Source organism: Hemicordylus capensis, chromosome 2 (genome assembly GCF_027244095.1).
Source record: "Hemicordylus capensis ecotype Gifberg chromosome 2, rHemCap1.1.pri, whole genome shotgun sequence".
Classification (NCBI taxonomy): Eukaryota; Metazoa; Chordata; class Lepidosauria; order Squamata; family Cordylidae; genus Hemicordylus; species Hemicordylus capensis.
In genome coordinates this window covers 280,858,445-280,876,340 of record NC_069658.1, presented here as the reverse complement: position 1 = coordinate 280,876,340, position 17,896 = coordinate 280,858,445, and the positions used below count along the sequence as shown (strand labels likewise).

The following is a 17,896-nucleotide window of genomic DNA, read 5'->3' as shown; positions in this document are numbered from 1 at the left end:
GGAAACACCTATATCGGGCAGCAGCAATGTAGGAAGATGCTGAAAGTCATCATCTCATACTGTGCAGGAGACAGCATTGGTAAACCCCACCAGTATTCTACCAAAGACAACCACTGTGGTTGCCAGGAGTCAACATCGGCACAGCAATGCCTACTCAAGGATTTAGTTGGAGTGAGGATTAAACCAGTCCTCCAGATTTTGGGGGCCCCCCTTTGATTCATGGGAATAACGGGTTGTGCACTTCCTACAACAGTCTTGCTGAGCTTGCAGTCCACTTACTTTGTGCCACATAACTTCATGAGGGCCATTTAGAATCCCATCTGCTCTTACATCCACAGTCACCACCCAAGGTTCTCTTTTGCAGTGTGATGCTAGAATACAACAACTTCCTGAAAAGTGACATTTTATACATAGATATCACTGTAGATAACCTGTTGGGGAACTCTTTTACCCATCTATACATATCTGTGTGTATGCAAGAAGTGCAAGCAAGCAAGTATGCATGCAGATATATGCTTTCCATCAGTGTCAGAGAGGTTGAAGCTTGTAAATAAGAACAAATGGCACATACGAAACTGCTATGGAGAATGGAAAGTTCCCATATCACATTACCATGTTGCTTTTGCCTCTTTGGAGTCAGGCCGTGCCCCATGCTCTTCACTGGATGATTGCAGCCCGTAGAAGTAGGGCTGGAAAAAGCAGAATCAGATGCAAGGAGATGTGAAAGAGCTTTGTTTGGCCTTCAGGTATAAAGTTTATATTGCAGTATTTGTCAGCCATCTGCTTTTGTCCTGGGTCCTACAGTTCTCCCCAATGTCTCTACTGAAGCCAGTTTAAGTTGGAGCACTGACGTAATGTACTTTTACTGTTGGCATGGATTTATTTTCTTGTTTCTATTTTTACTTTGATCCTGAAAAGATGGAAATACAATTTAAAATCAGCAGCACAAACAATTACGAAGTTAAGTGACAGAGTGTTTGTCTCAAGCCTGACCTAATAAACAGCTTTGTGCATGCCACACCGTATTCAAACCACTGACAGTCCCTGATGCATTAGAAGGAATGGGATAGCCCTGGCAAAGTGGTGATCATCTACCAACATTTCCTCTAACTACTTCAATAATTTTGCTGGTGTGTGTATGTGTGTGTGTTTCTCCAGCATCACCCCAGGTGTGAGTTAGTTTGAACAATAAGTTAGAATATTTTTTTCTTATTTTTCTAGTTGTAATGGAAAGACTGATTAACAAAACAGAGCCTTTGATAATGAAGAAAAGAATTGGCAAAGGGAAGCGTGGCTGAGCTTTCTTCTATGCTAATAGTGTTATGAATCAGAAAATGTGAATGCTGGTTTATGATGGGAAATAATCCTGTCTGGCTACAATATGTGTTTGTGGTAACCTTCTGTGTTGTTCTTTCCTCTACATGTGTAAAGCATGAGAGACGGAGACAGAAGAAGAAATAGTTTTGTTTCTTAGAAAAAATGTTTTTTTAAAATCCAACCCTGTTCTTCAATTGCATATGCAAAAATCTTATTGCAGTATTTATTCCAAACCTGAACACATAATGTTCAGTCAAGGAGAAAACAGCAAAAAACAGTTGTTGATGGACTTAGCAGAGAACTGGATTAAATAAGCATTAGTCTACTGAAGCTGATTACAGGAATATGAAAATGCAGTATCTTAATGGTACATTATTTTCATGTGGCAGCTCAGTTGCCTTTCATTTTGCAGCTAATATGTCTATTCTTATGAGTCATTTACTTCTTTAATTACCTTTTGCAGGCAAGGCACCATGGTATATTAATGTGAATGATTTTTACTGCCAGTTTATCATACAATGCCCCAGAAGTTGAAAGGCGTAATTGACTTGGAAGAGCAGCTCATGAAGGAAACAATATTTAGTTGACAGTTTTCCTTGTACTCTCTGTTGACGTTTATGAGTTTACACTATGCTAAAGGAGTAATAAACACAATTTTCTTTCAATAACAGAAAAGAGTTGCTTCTAAAATACATTTGTGGGAAAACAGATTTGTTCATTTCTTGAATAATATGGAAGAATGTATTGCCTGTGATCATATATATATATATATATATATATATATATATATATATATATGAGATTGCCAATTGAATTAAACCTCGCAAGGTGCATTTATAACCCGCCTTGGAGCATTAGACAATATCAGGGTGCATATTAATCAAATCAAAGTAATGAATATTTAAATTATATACAGATTTGGTTAAATCATATTTAAAACTGGGTGTCAGCTTATTTGGCAGCTCCCCTTGCCTTGCCAACAGCCGTGTGCTAGAAAGGGTGGAGTGTTTTGCAGAGGTGAGCAGCCATCTTTTTAAAAGCTCCTTGTAAAGAAACCAGTATTGATTTTTTTAAAGCCATCTTTCCCTAACTTTTCTAAAGTTTAATTCTGTGATTGCAATCTGTCAATGTGATTTGGTTTCCAGAATGATACCTGCATAGAATTGGCATTGTCAAACGGCAAATACTCCTTCTGAGGAAACAGTCCTCCAAGGTTAAAGGGAGAAAGGCAAAGAACTCTCAGAGAACTGTCACTCATCTGTTGCAGTTCAGCACCGATGATCCTCATGCTAAGTGCTAGAAAGGTGCAAGCAGGAACTAAGACTCACTATTGTAGTGGTTAGAGAGCTGGACATGGACCAGGGAGACCTGGGTTCAAATCTTTATTCAGCCCTGAAGCTTACTGGATGGCCTTTGTCCAGGCGCATTCTCAGCCTCATTTATTTCACAGAGTTGTTAGGAGAATAAAATGGTACCCATGTATGCTACCCTGAGCTGTCTAGAGGAAAAGCAGGATATAAATTGGTGGGGGGCGGGATAAACAAGAGTCATGGGCCAAGCTTATTATACTCATTACAAGGGATATGCTGAGCAAAAAGGTCCTTTCCTTTCCGTGAAGGCTTCCTATACTCCTGTTTGCATGTTACTGCCTGGACAAGGACCATGGAAGCTGCCTTCTGAACAAATCCTTAGGGAAGGTCACAGTCAGACAGCTCCTGTTGGGGTGCATCCAGCAGATCATGTACAACTGTGATTAATCATGACATCTCCCTTTAATTAATTGAAAAGCCCATACTGCTTCTTTTGCCAGTTTTAAAAAGATACATGCAGCCCCCGCCCCCCCCCCCCCCGAACTTCTTGTCTTTTTACATGTGCTTGCCAGACTCCTTTCTAGTTGGCTGGGAGGGAGTTAAACTTTTCACAGTTTTTCCATGATTGTTTGCAGTTCAGTCCTCTGCAACATAATGAAAGTTTTCTAGCCATCTGTTGTTAAGCTGGTGGTGACCAAGGCCAGTATATCCAAACAAAGTGCTGGCCCTGCTGTAAACGGAACCTGTCAGTTTAGCATAGCTTAGCTGACCTCCTCAATGTGCAGGGCAGCCGGTGGTACCAGGCACAGACTGTGTATATAGCTTAGAAAGGAACTACTTGGGAGGACCATGTTTACTTTTTCCACTTAGTGTTCCTCCCACAGGCTTGAGCTAGTTTATACTAAATCTTTAAATTGACACTGTTTTTTCAGTGCCGAACTCTTTCAGTTGCCAAAAACGGTGGTGGGGAATCCATTGCTGGCAATCTCTTTTTAAAAAGCTTTTCACCCCCACCCCATACTACTTCTCTGCATGTGATAAATGTTGTCTAGAAAGAGGCAAAATGTTTATCCGAGTCATCGCTTGCTTTCCCGAGTCATAGCTTGCTTTTTTGAGTTAATGTTCTCCAGAATTAAGTAATTCTTCCTATTTGCTGCACTTTTTATTTTTATTTCTAACTTATCTTTTGGCAGCTCCAGTTACATAGAACACATTTTGTGCATGTGTCCTACATATTATTTATTATTTTACACAGTCAAACAGGTGTTATTGACTGGTTTGTTTTATCCAGACATCGAGTCCTTCCCAAGGACCTGGGATGCCAGAATTTTATTGTCAATATTGTTGCTGTAGTTATAGATATCGTCGCAGAATATAGGCTGTTCCCAGTAAAGCTGCTTTTTGCAATTGGCTGATGGTGATTTCTGTGGCCCCTATGGTGTTGAGGTGCTCTTCAAGGTCTTTTGGAACTACACCCAGGGCGCCAATGACCACTGGGATTATTTTGGTCTTTTTCTGCCACAGCCTTTCCATTTCAATTTGTAGATCTTTGTATTTGGTGATTTTTTCTATTTCTTTTTCTTCTATTCTGCTATCCCCTGGTATTGCTATGTCGATTATTTTGACTTGTTTTTCTTTCTTCTCGACTACAGTTATATCCGGTGTATTGTGTGGCAGATGTTTGTCTGTTTGTAGTCGGAAGTCCCATAATATTTTTACATCTTCATTTTCTTCAACTTTTTCAGTTTTATGGTCCCATCAATTTTTGGCTACAGGTAGCTTGTATTTTTTGCAGATGTTCCAGTGTATCATCCCTGCTACGTTGTCATGCCTTTGTTTGTAGTCAGTCTGTGCGATCTTTTTACAACAGCTGATTAGGTGGTCCACGGTTTCATCTGCTTCTTTACAAAGGCGGCACTTGCTGTTTGTTGTGGATTTTTCGACTTTTGCTCTTATTGCATTTGTTCTTAGTGCCTGTTCTTGTGCAGCCAGTATTAAACCCTCTGTTTCTTTCTTCAAGTTGCCATTCTTAAGCCATTGCCAGGTCTTGGCGATGTCTGATTCTCCACTTATATTGTGCAAATATTGACCATGCAGGGGCTTATTTTTCCATTTTTCTGCTTGGTTCTTGACTTGTTCTTTCTTGTAGGCCTGCTTTGTTTCATTGGTGTCGAATAGTTTTGCATTATTGACCATTTGAAGTGCATCTTCTTCACTGTCCTTGATATATTCTTCAAGGCCTCTTTTCTCCTCCTCTACTGTTTGATGGACTTGCAGCATTCCTCTTCCACCTGAGCTGCGAGGGAGGTATAGCCTATCGACATCACTGCGGGGGTGCAGAGCATGACTGATGGTCATGATTTTCCTGGTCTTACGATCTAGCGTCTCTAGCTCTGCCTGGGTCCAGTCTATTATTCCTGTAGTGTATCTGATAACAGGTATAGCCCAGGTGTTTATGGCTTGTATGGTGTTCCCGCCATTGAGTTTGGACTTTAGGATTTTTCTAACTCTCCTGATGTATTCACTTCCAATTTTTCTTTTAACTTCATTGTGTGCAATGTTATCCACCTGGAGAATGCCCAAGTATTTGTAATGTTCTTTCCCTTCCAGGTTCCTGGTGTTTCCATTGGGCAGTTCTGTTCCTTCTGTTTTTCTTATTTTCCCTCTGTTCATTATTAATGCAGCACACTTGTCTAGTCCAAACTCCATTGCTATATCACTACTGAATATACGGACAGTGTTTAGCAGTAATTCGATTTCTGACTGGGTCTATTATTATTATTATTATTATTATTATTATTATTATTATTAATTCTATTTCTATACCGCCCTTCCAGAAATGGCTCAGGATGGTTTACACAGAGAAATAATAAATAAATAAGATGGCTCCCTGTCCCCAAAGGGCTCACAATCTAAAAAGAAACATAAGACAGATACCAGCAACAGTCACTGGAGGTACTGTGCTGGGGGTGGATAGGGCCAGTTACTCTCCCCCTGCCAAATAAAGAGAATCGTTAAAAGGTGCCTCTTTGCCAAGTTAGCAACTCCCCCATTCCCTCTGATCAGAGACAGATCTCTTCCAGATCTGGAGCACAGGCAGAGCTAGGAAGCTTCACCCACTTGCACAGTAGCGTGCATGTTGAGTGATTGGGGGAGTAGTGCATGCGTAGTGGCCGTATCTACTTCAGTCCCTCCTTTAGTTAACTTCTTTAGTTAAGATGTCAGCTTCTGCCTCCCTTTCCTTTTTTATATTCATTGTAAGCCATCTTGGGGACTATTAGGGGAATAAGTCTTCCAAATAAATAAATTTTGTTATGGATCAAGAATCTGTAATATATATTAAAAATTCCAGCAAGTTTAAAGCATGTAGCCATGTGTTAGGACTCTGGAACAAATTTCAAAGCGATTGAGGCAAGAGCATATATTGCCAACCTTTAGTGTTTACTTTCTAGGCTACACCTCTGGTAAACACCTTTTGTGCTTTGACCAGAAGTACTTATATTTTTTTTTTCATGTTTTGTTTTCTCTTCTGTCATATAGATTGTGAAATGACTTGTTTGAGTACATTTTAGTGGCTCGCTGCTTCTTGGAAAGCAGTTTAGCTTTTCTGTAGCCCAGACTCCACTTTTCCTTAGTGTGAAACTAGTTATTGACCTGTGTGTGAGAATTAGGACTGCCACTAAATTTCTATACACAGGGGTGGGGTGGTATAGTTAGGGGCTGGATAGGTGCAGAAGTTGATCCCTTCCCTACCCGTGCTTTTCTAAGACCATGTGCTTTTTTGCCTGGCAAGGGTTACTGTCTAGGAGTCTCCCAAAATGAAAATAGCTTTCTAATGAGGTTTCAGGAGGGGTCAAGTGGAGGAAGAGTTCAGCACCTTCCCGCCTTTCACCCCCTTGTAATAGGCTTCCCTGCCCACCAATTGCCAATTCTGGCACAGAGGATCTTGCCTAAATAAAAGCTGTAGCATATTACATAGTATACAAGCCCCAGGATTTATTACACGGCTTTGTTTACTTCCCCTTCTCCCCCAGATTTCAGATATACCTTTTCAGATATACCACCACGCTGTGTTGTTTTCTGCTTATTCTGACAAGATATACTCATGTCTCCACCTCATTCTCAGTAATCAAGGCTAAATCTCCAAATTGTAGCACACTAAGGTTTAGTCTTTTTTGAGTCTGAAAACAAGTGAAATAAAAATGAAAATATCTGTCAGCACAAGGATCATCTCTATCTGAGGCAAAAAACAATATGATGCCCCTCCCCCCCACACACACACACTATGGCGGGTGGCTCCTCAGGAGTATCAGACCACGCTGCCAATTCAACAATGGCAACATGTGAGCAGTCTCAGGTGATGCAACTGAGCCAGGCAGTGGCAGCAGGAGTGTTCCTAGTTCACTGTGGGGCACAAAGAAGAGGTATACTCCAGTGGGGTGAGGAAGGCCAGTGACAGTGGTTGCAGAGGCCTGGCACCTGCACCTGAGACAACCGCCTCACCCTGTCTAATGGAATTGCCACCCCTGTGTCAGTATGTACAGAGTACTTTCCCTTCTCTACCACATTAGGAAAAAGCTAGCAGACCCAACGTATGTAGGATTTAGTGGAAGGATATCCACATTGGCAATCATAACTTCCAGGCAAGATGTTAGTGCAGTGTTCTTCATTGTAATGTCTGGGATCCCTGGCAGCACCCTAAGTGTGGTTCCCTGACTCTTTATTGGACTTCGGTCAAGCTTTGGCCGAAACAGAATACTCTGCACAGCCCCCCCTCCTCAGCACAGTTTCCAGCATACAGTGCTGCACTTTGCGCAGTGCCAGTTGGGTTCCTTTAAGGCAGGGCTGCTCAACTTAGGCCCCCCAGCTGTTTTTGGACTACAATTCCCATAATCCCCAGCCACAGTAGCCAATAGCCAGGGATTGTGGGAATTGTAGGCCAACATCTGCAGGAGGGCCGAAGTTGAGCAGGCCTGCTTTAAGGGAAATGGAGCCATCTTGAGCCCCTGCACCATCCTGGAAGATATGCATGGAGTACTTGAAAGTATAGCCCTTCCCAACACTTCCCCTCCATGGAGCTCTTAAAAGAAAGCCTCCCTCTTTCTTCTGTATTGTTGTCATCTGTCCTATTCTCCTTCAGGTGGGTAACGATATATAGTTGATGACAAGATGGCACCTGCAGTGTTCCCTCAAAAGTCTCATTGCATGTAAAGAGCCTTCCAGAGACACCCCCACCTTCCAAGTTCTCAGGTATTACCGTTTGGAAAACCTGGTTTGACCAATAGGATTGTTATCCAATATACTGTAATCAGGGTCACTCAAAAATTAACAAAAACTATCTAGAAGGTTAGATGTGATCCATGCACAATTGAGGCTTAACTACAGGAATGAAGTCAAGAAGGCTATGTTGTTTGCAGGTGAGGGGCCCAGTCATTGTAGCCTTTCACTGCTATTTCCAGGTACACTGTGTGCCATATCTTCTAGGCTAGCTGAAAAGGCCATTGTTGCAAATTATTAATCCATTCAGAATTAAGATAAGTACATTTTGTATCTCATCTCATATACCCTAACACATAAGGTGATTTTTTCCCCTTTAGGTAGAAATAGGGTTCCTATATCAGGTGCGTAATGATTTATCCAATTTTCAAAAAGTCAGACAGATAACTTTGGTATTTAGGATGTTGCCTTTTAAATCAAATGGTCATTGTATTTTGTGTTTTAAAAGGAAGGCTACATTAAGAGGTCACCTATTAGTAGTGTTTTTGCTAGCTGTCTGAAATCCAGCTCTACTGTCTATTAAATTCAAACCCACTATGTAAACATTCCCGAGTTGTTCCTGGTCTCTACAGTGGCCAGGGGGATCAGGTTTCACCTGCCTGCACATCTTCAAGCAATTAAAGCTATTAGCTCAAAGCTATTTCACATTCAAGGTCCATGGTGACATTCAAGTCCATAAGAAGTCTGAAGGTAAAAATAAAAGGAAAAACAAAGCATCCTGGGAACACAGACTGGTCACTACTCTTGTGTTCACTAATTAGGAATGCAATTGACAAAATTATTATTAAAAAACACACAAAAACAAAAAACAAAAACCCAACCCTTTAATTAATAACTTTAATCAGTTATTAACAAAAATAAAGATAGTAACCTGACTTTATAGTGATAGTTATTTATTTATTTGGAATGTGTTTTTAGGTGACATATTTACTGATTCCACTCACAGCATGGAGGCCTTAGTTTGCTTCTAATTTGCAGGAGGATTTATACTTAGTGTTTACACTGCACAGCTCGCCCCTTCTGGTAAAGGCAATAGTTCCAATGACATTCAGCACTAGGTTTAGTGAGTTTTCGTGGTAAATCCTGAACGCTCCTATTTTTTTAAAAAGGTTGAAGCAGATTAGTGGTGACCTTAAAAGATTAAACTAGTACAGTTTAAAGATAAATAATCAGCCTTTAGCTCATTAGATAGCTACATAAGCATGACAGAAGGTGACTTTCTTATAACAGTTTTAAAATCCAGGTTGCATTCTTGCCTCTAAGATTTCCAGTTTGGGGACTATGCAATAAATGGGCAAGGGGGTGGTTCGGCTTTCCTCCCCCAAAAGCACAACATAACTGATTGCAACATTTTAAATTGTTTTAATGCTGCTTTAAATTCAGTTTTTCTGGTTATTTATTATGTGGAAGAGGCTAATTTTAAAAGCTACGCCTGCTGCAAAAGAAGATCTTGCTTTGCTGTCCCGGAGGGTATTCTTAACCAGAAATAACCACAGGCTACATTGTAATGTGGAATTCTGCTGCCCTTTAACCTAACACTGCCTGCTCATTCAGTGTTTGTTAACAAACATCTCTAAGCACAAAATTGTTTGAGAATTACTTTTTCATTATATTCACCAACTTCAATTAAAGTAAGAGGCTTATGGGGAGTGGGGGGGAATTAAAAATGTATGGATTTTCTTCAAGAAAGTTTTAGTGATCATTTCCACAGAAGCGTTTTCTCCTGTGGTATTTAACTGTCTCGGGGATAGTCCAATTTAAGTAATATCCGCTAAAAAACCAGGGTCTTCTTAGCAGTGGAGAGAAAACCCAGCAGCTAATCAGATTGCCAACCAATTTTGAAGAAGTGGAGCTCTTAAGGGCCTGAAAACATAAATGGGTGGCATTTCCAAGCAATTTCACCATTAATGAGTACTAGCAATACTTCAGTACTCTTACTTAATATATAATGGTGCAATCCAGAGATAGGTAAGTATGCTTTAAGTCTCACTAGAATCAGTGAATACTTAACTATGCTTAACTGTGTTTGGATCGCACCCTGAGTTTCTCCAAAAAATCATTTCAGAACATCTACAACAGAAGGGTGAAGCACGGAACATACTGTTCATTGGTGTTTTTTTGGTGTTAATTTTGTTTAGCCTACATAATTGAGAAGTCTAATTAAAAGATTAACTGGTGAGCTAAAGGTGAGAACTGCTGAGTTAGTGAAGGCTCTTTACAAGAAACCCTCAATTTCTTCCACATTTACATGCCAGGAGTAGAAAACTGGTACTTAGAGAGAAGGTGATGCCTCTTTAAAGGAGATATTTTCTGTTCTCGTCCCCACACACACACACACCCCTGCCAGCCTCGTCTTTCTGTTTCTATGATCTGCCTTTTGAACGGTTTTTGTGGCTGATCAGTTCCACCTAATATGTCTCTTGATTTCTGCTATTGTAATACTCAGACGACATGCTGTTCTCTTCATTTTTATAAGCTTTAGATGCTCCTGCCTGTCATACTCTGGCGGTTTATCTTCAGCGTCTGGATTTGCTTTCAGACTTGCATGTCTATCAAGCTGCTGTTGCTTTGAATGTGAGATCAAAAGAAGATGAATTCCAGTGTAAAAAAAAATTTCCTTGTATGAAGAAAAGATTGGGTCCTGTGTAAACATCCCACTGACAGCTCCCAATGAGTTATTTTAGCTGAGCATTAGCACCCAGAATGACAGACAGTGCAAGAGTACATGCTAAATAACAAATATCAGTGGTTGTAGCAGATTGCCACAACAGCAATACATTTTCTAAGGGAATTCTGTTCTTAAAAACACACACACACACACACACACACTTACAACTGTTATTGAATATGGCTGTTCAACTGTTCCTCTCTTTACAAGCTGCCTTCAGTGCCAGCCCCATTTTACTTTCTTTGACGATATCTCTGTCATTTCTCCTGTATGTCAAAAGATAGGACTTTGATAATTGAGACTGGGGGAGGGGGATGAAGGGGAGACAGTTTTTTAAATAGGTACTTTGTTTTAGTGATTGAAAGGAAAATGTAAGAAAGAGAATGCATCTGCTGGAACATATTGAAGCTACACTCCTGAGATCTTTGATTCCAAAGTCTAATATATTTTAAAGAAGGGGGAAATGTTATGAAGGAATTTGAATGATCACTGTGAAGTCTGGCCAACCTTAACAGACATTTATTGACATAAGTGCATGGGTACCATGAAGAGTGTGAAAAACAAGCTTTCCAAAACTATGTACAAATAAAGAATTTGCCTAGCTGCATAGCTAAGATGCATTTGCTGCTGTTATATATGATTTTTGCTTGTGGGCCAGCTGCTTTAATAGGGTAGAATTAATATAATTTTTTTGGAGTGTTAAACACAACTTTGAAATTACCTGCAGGCTCCAGCTGATCCTTCAGCTTTGCAGATGGGGAAAAAATTGCTTAAATTCTTGTGGTTTCTTTGTCATTTCATAAAAGCAGACGTTGCTACTGTGGAGGCAAGCCTCCCGTTGTTGCCTACAAAGGGCAGTGCTCCAGTGTGTTTTTCCTTCAGTGTGTGCTTCAGCTGCACAGCACTTCCTGTTTATTCAAACATCTTTTTACCATTCTTCAACCCCCTGCTTCAGAGAAACAGCTAGAACACATCTTCTGCAAGAAGACGGCAAACTAGAGACACAGTAAGAGCTTGCTCTGTTCAACTCTCCATATTCTCTATTTAAATGTTCAGGGGAAAGGGGCATAACATATAGCAACGGTGAACTTTTAACTTGCTATCTTGCTTGCAGAGGCATTCTTGTGCTGTAGGAAAATTTAATTGCTGAGGCTTTCGAGCAACATAAGATGATTCACGTTGTTTACTGCCTTGTTGGACAAGGAAACAAAATGAAATGAAAGCTTGATCCTGCTAACTTTCCTCCCCCCCCCTCCCCGCTTTTGTGCTCTGTTCCTTCAAGTATATACCTCAAGAAGTCCTGTGTTGTCACTTGAATGAGGAGGGACCATTTTTGCATAGAAGACTTGTAAGCTTGTGTGTGTGTGTGTGTGTGTGTGTGTGTGGTCAGTCCTATCATTGTCTTAAGTTTAAAAGGAACAGCAGCTAAAAGGGGGAGGTGTTATATGGGAGTTTGTGTTAGAAATGTCTGTCCCTTCCACAAAAATATTTTGTGATTTAATTGTCTTTTCATTTGTGTATTGGCCTTGTTAATATTTCTTCAAATCTGATGCAAAAAAAGATGAGACAGCTGAGATGAGCATGGCTTTTATCTAATTCATTTTACCATTGTCTAGACTTTTAGTACTACAAAAAGTGAAAGGGTGGGGTGGAGAGGAACGGCAGGCAGGGCTTATATTGGCAAATGGCTGTTAACTTTCACGTCAGGGACTTCACTCCAGGTTTTCAGACTCTGTAATTAATATCTGTGAAACCTGGCAGTGTCCAGAGTTGGTACTGATTAATTTCTGCAGCTCATGTTACAACACGTGTGCCGTTTCTGTTCTTCACGTGGCTTAATAAATTGTGCAGCATTTTGTTGGCATCTTCTTGTATCCTCTAGGAAAGTCCACCTACATAGAAAGTAGAAACTTTTTATCCAATTCCTTCAAGGAGTCCTGTCATAGCCACAAAGCATAAGAGGAAATGTATGATGCAGCCTGAAAAAGCATCCTCAGGGAGGTTTAAAAAAAACAAAGCAAAAAACCTCTGTGAGGTCTGTTATGTTAAAACTTTAAAAGGGGGAACCCTCTAGAGAAAAGACAGACAGAGCAAACCCCATATTCTGTGAAACTGCAAGTACAACAAACATTTAAGAATGTGTGTGGATGTGTGTGTTCATATGCTTGTGAAATTATGCTTTGTGTAATATTCCAAAGTTTGCTGTAGGAGAAAGAAAACGATGTTTGCAACTGCCTTGAGGGCAATTTGTTTAAGAGTAATTGCGTGGGGAAAATGGAAAGAGTGACTAAAGTTATTTACTCAGATGTTAATGTAGGTGTAGGGCAGCAAAACTCACTGTGGGAACAGTGGTCTGCTGCCTTTCTTGGTATCACAGTCTATTTGATGACCATCAGATTTCCCAGCTCACTGATTTTGTTTTTTCTGGATGGCAGGCTTGATTATTTATCAGAAGGGGAAGGGAGTTGCTCAAGCAAATAAACATGTGACTGAACTCTGTTTTCTTTCTTTTTAAAAGATATGTGGGAAATAATACAAGCATTGTCTTTTTATTTTTTAATAAGGGGAAATTATGTGTCATTTTAAACTGAAAAAAGAAAAGACCAAGTGAGTCAACACTTTTTGTGTGTGTTCAGTGGCTGCCACTTTCTGAAAACTCACATGACTCTCAGCCAAACATTAATCTCCAGTTTGTATACTCTTCCAGTGGAATTTTTCCATTGATAACACTGCTAACCACTTGGGCTTGTACTGGGATTTTTACAGTCATGCTTTCTACTCTACCTCCATGAAAAAAAAGATGTCATTTTCTTCTCTTTTTAACACATCAGCTAGGTGCTTGCCTAAATGAGAAGTACTTGCAATCTTGTGGAAGGATGGATGCTGACTCTGGAGCAAAATATTGACAGCGCAGTTATGCTATCACCCCTATCGGCTGCTAAGTGTTTGCAGTGAGCATGTGGAGTTTGCAACCATGTTCAATCTATTATAGGCACCCCTCTCTTTTAACACAGTTTTTGTGAATCTCATTGTATACAGTGTGCTGCTCCTTAATGATAGCTCAGGAAAATGTTAAGAAGTTTCTTCTGTGAGGAAAATGCCTATAAACCAAATCACTATCAAAAAAGAAAACAAGTTTTTGTTTTTGTTTTTTGGTTTGGCCTAGTCCTTAGGAAAAAGGTGTTGTCTGTTTTCATTGATTACACTGAATTATAAAGAACTGACATGCACATGAAAGGAGTTTCACGTTGGGTGGGCAAGTATAAATTTAATAGATGGACTTGCTTTCAGAATCTCTCATCTCTTGGAATTGCCCGTCAGTTCCAATGCATGTATTAGAGCACCTTGTCTATAATGTTAAGTGACTGGCTGCTGTACTTTAGGTCTGCTATCTAGGGTAAAGATTGTGCTGTCATAGGGGGCCCAGATAATGTTAACAAAATGACTGTGGAGTAAAAAGGAGGAGGGAAAGTTCTGTCTTTTAAACACTTTGCATGGTAGTCCTGCTGGAAGTGGATCTGCAGGAAGGGCTTGAAAGTTGCACAACTTAACATAAGAACCCACATGTGCTCTATCGGGTCCAGTAGCCCATTTCCAGCAGTGGTCAGACATGGAGCCTTTAGGCAGATTACAAATACAATGTACTTTCCTAGCCTCCAGCAGTTTAAGGTTTCAGAAATACTAAAGGCTAGTTCACACATGCAAACCAACCCCCCCCCACACACACACACAACCCTCAATGTGGTGCTTTCCATGTATGGCTGCAAAGGATGGCTGCGTCATAATATAAGCTTTTCCAGTGTGTTTACTGAAATTTCACCATGACATCCCATACATGCAAGGTATCATGGAGAGAAGAAATGTGGACTGGCCCTAAGTATGGATCCACTGAGTATCCTACTCTAACAGTTGCTGATATTCCTGTTTTGCCCATTTTTGTAACAATATACAAAATATTGTATTGTGAAAAGAAAAAAGAAAATATATATATATAACACTCCTATATAGTACTGGATACGATTACTTCTAATAACAGTGAGTTTCACAGAGCATTTGTAAACAGAAGATTGATGGGGAGGTTTAATTTCATAACATGCTGCTTGTGCAATGCATCAGGTGCCCTTTAATTATAATATTATGTGACGAGATGAACAAAAGTTTTATAATTTCATTTTCCAATCTATCCATTCTTTTTTATCACTTTAGTCTTGATCTACTCTTGTCTCAGCTGAAATTGTATTGTTTGCTTGGGGAAATGTTAAATAGTAGTAGAATCTAGATTTCTCCTGCAGCCTTTACGTGTGTTGTTGCTGTTACATGTGCCTGATACTTTGTAGTGGTCTATGCATCTATTTCAGTTCATCCTTCTTGAGATGTGGGGACAAGAAATGCATAGCTATTGATAAATGTGCTCTCTATTTCTCCCTAGCAGGGAGAAGATTCACGGTGCAATATTTATTATTTATCTGTTTTATTTGTTTTGTTCAATTTTTATATAAATAAAAAGCACATAATAAAACAATTAAAATAAAATAAAATAACATTTGAACCAGATTAAAATTAAAACTAGATATCATTAAAAGCCCGGGTAAAAAGATGAGTATTTAAAGCTCTCCTGAAGGCCCTCAAGGAAGAGACAGCTCCTGAGGGCCTCTGATATCCACAGGGAGCGTGTTCCACATTCTAGGGGTGAAAACTATGAAGGCCCGATCCCAGGATGCCACCACAGATGAACCGGTAGCACCCATAGATGGACTCCTCCTGATTATCTTAATAAGCTGTGAGGATCTTGTAGAGAAAGGATTATATTATATTATAATCCTGAATTATATCATAACTAAAATATTTATTTTATTTATTTAACAATAAATAAATTGAACAATCAATAAATAAAAAATATCTAAAATATAATTCAGATCCTGGCTTCCTCCTGAGGAGAGATCACTAGAGTTTATAGTGTCTTTCTAATATTTATTTTATATATACATTAAATACAAGGTGAGCATTTGAGGGCTCCTACAAGCAGCAAAGAGAAAACTCTCTTCAACTATATGCACAGCCAGGGTGCAGACACTGCCCATGGCATCTGAGGAACTCCCCCATCATTTCACTTAATTCCCCACCACCACCAAACTCAGTACTCCATATCATCCATTTTTCACCCCCACAATAGACTGCTTTCCTCTCCTGCCCCAAACTAAAGTGAAGATTTGCCTCTCAAGCAGTGTTCCCTCTAAGGTGTGCACACGTATGCGCGCTCACAAGTTTTTTGATGTCCGCTCAGTTAATTTTAGATCCCGCTCAGGTTGAATCAGGAAGGCCCCACTCTGAATGCACGTGCACTCACACTGCTTTGATCCTGCCTCCCAGAACAAAATTCATTCTGCCCACAAATGAAATAAATTAGAGATAACACTGCCCTCAAGTACTCTTTTTGTCTACAGCCCATGCTCAACTTCTCCATTCCAGTCTCTCCAAACTGTCTCTCTTACACAAACAGAACAAATTCAGGTCTGCCTCAAGCTTCTTCTTTTGTTCTTTCCACACACATCAGCCCATCCCATCAGGTACAAGTGGGATATCTATCATTTTGCCAGGCTCTCATAGCTTCCCCAGCAGGATAGTTCAGGGTCATTCAGAAACATCCTCTGCCTCCTGGACTATCAGCCAAGTTATGCATTTAAGAAAAGAATTGGCCAGCCAGCATTCACAATTGTTGCACTAAATTCATTGCACCACAGGCAAAATGTAGATGACCTTGTCTGGACAGATGTTCAGTTCACCTTACTTTATGATATGGTTATTAGATATCTTGCACCTAAGGATAAATATAAGGAAGTCTTTTGTGCAGGATGCTTAATTACTATGCTGTCCTCTTTGTACATCATGGTACATGTTCATCACAGTACATGGTAGGCTTGTACCTCTTTGTCTTAGAGATGTCCCAGAGAGAATGAAATGTGCTGTGGCTACTAATCTATGACAAAAACAATAATTTAGCCTTGGGATTTAGGCAAAGAGGTGTACTTAAGTAATTTTGGAGCCTGGACCTAAAGGCCTTTGGAGGCCCACCCCCGGCTGCAAGTTAAGCATCGTCCACCGACACACACACACTGTGACACACGTTAGTATTTTTATCACATAGGTTCTTGAGGTCACAAATAGCAGCTGAACTCACAAGAATGTAAGAATATAAAACAGGTATATTTCTGCAACTATGCATTAGCAGAAACATTTCAACACACAACATAATATAATCCCAGCCTACATATTTCTTTCCTCACTTTCTCCTGTGTCTCTAAAGCAGAGGTTGCTATCAGCCTCTTGGTGCAGGTTTCAGTCATGCTCAGCCGCTCGGCACAGCATGGGCTGGCAGCATGACCACACCAACTGGTACAGACTAAAAAGGATTTGCGGGTGGAGGTCCTGGACTTGGGCCCAGAAGACTAGGGGTAAGAGTGCCTTTAGGTAGGCATGTAGATTAAGAACCACCCTCCCTCTCAAGATGTATAATTGATAATGTGCCCTTTTAGTCTCACAAACCCACCAGCCTCTTCCGTGAGAAGCTTTCCTCTTCTACTATATTTTGCCCAGGCTCAAAGTGGAGCTAATGGCTCAAGGAAGGGTTGTCCTGTTTCCTGCACTTTTTCATATGCTGCTATAAATCTCTGCTAGTTGAAAGAATGATGTTGATATGATTCAGTATTTGAGGGGAGACTCATGTAAGAAAGTTTCAATGCGTTTTGTGTATTGAAGTGGGGTGGGGTGAGGGGGGCTTTAGATATTAAAGACATCAGGACAAGTTTGTTTAATTGTACAGAAATGAGTCCTGCAATAAGGCTGCCAGTCTTTTGTGCAGGATGCTTCATTACTATGCTGTCCCCTTTATAAGTGTTGCAGTCTTGGAGGTTCTTAGATGTTAAAATACCTTCCATCAAATTGTTTTTTTCCCTTGCTTGTACTCATCTTGTAGATACTGTAGCATGCTCACTAGTAACATTTACATTTTACAATCTTGCCTAAAATTCTGTCCCTCACACTGGACTGACTGTTATGTCTAAAAGCTAATATGGATATAGGACTTCCTGAGTTCTGGGCTCTCTCAAGCAGTATTTGTCAGACTGGATTAGACTATAAGTGCCAGCGTTATAAGGGTTAGTGTCCATTGAGGTTGAATGGAGATCAGCAAGCTAATTGTACAAAGCACTCCAAAAATTCTTGAAATGGCTTAGAGGAGGTGAGGAACGAAGGAAGACAAGCACTTCTCCTGCTCTGCTAGCCATCTTGCTTTCTTTTCAGCACTCCTTTCTTTTCTTCCTCAGTT

At 40.1% G+C, this 17,896-nt stretch overlaps 1 protein-coding gene across 21 annotated transcripts in view; it reads left to right on the top strand.

The window, feature by feature from the left end:
- FOXP1 (forkhead box P1) overlaps nt 1–17,896 on the top strand; it is an 823,426-nt gene that overhangs the window by 600,784 nt on the left and 204,746 nt on the right. The window contains exon 1 of one of the 21 annotated variants that reach the window (XM_053290532.1): nt 7,773–7,877. The exons of 19 other annotated variants lie outside the window; for them this stretch is intronic. The gene's annotated coding sequence lies outside the window, so the exon portion shown is untranslated. Of the gene's footprint in view, nt 1–7,772; nt 7,878–11,448; nt 11,579–17,896 lie in introns of those variants that run through there. One more of the 21 variants, XM_053290530.1, reaches the window with a different exon arrangement.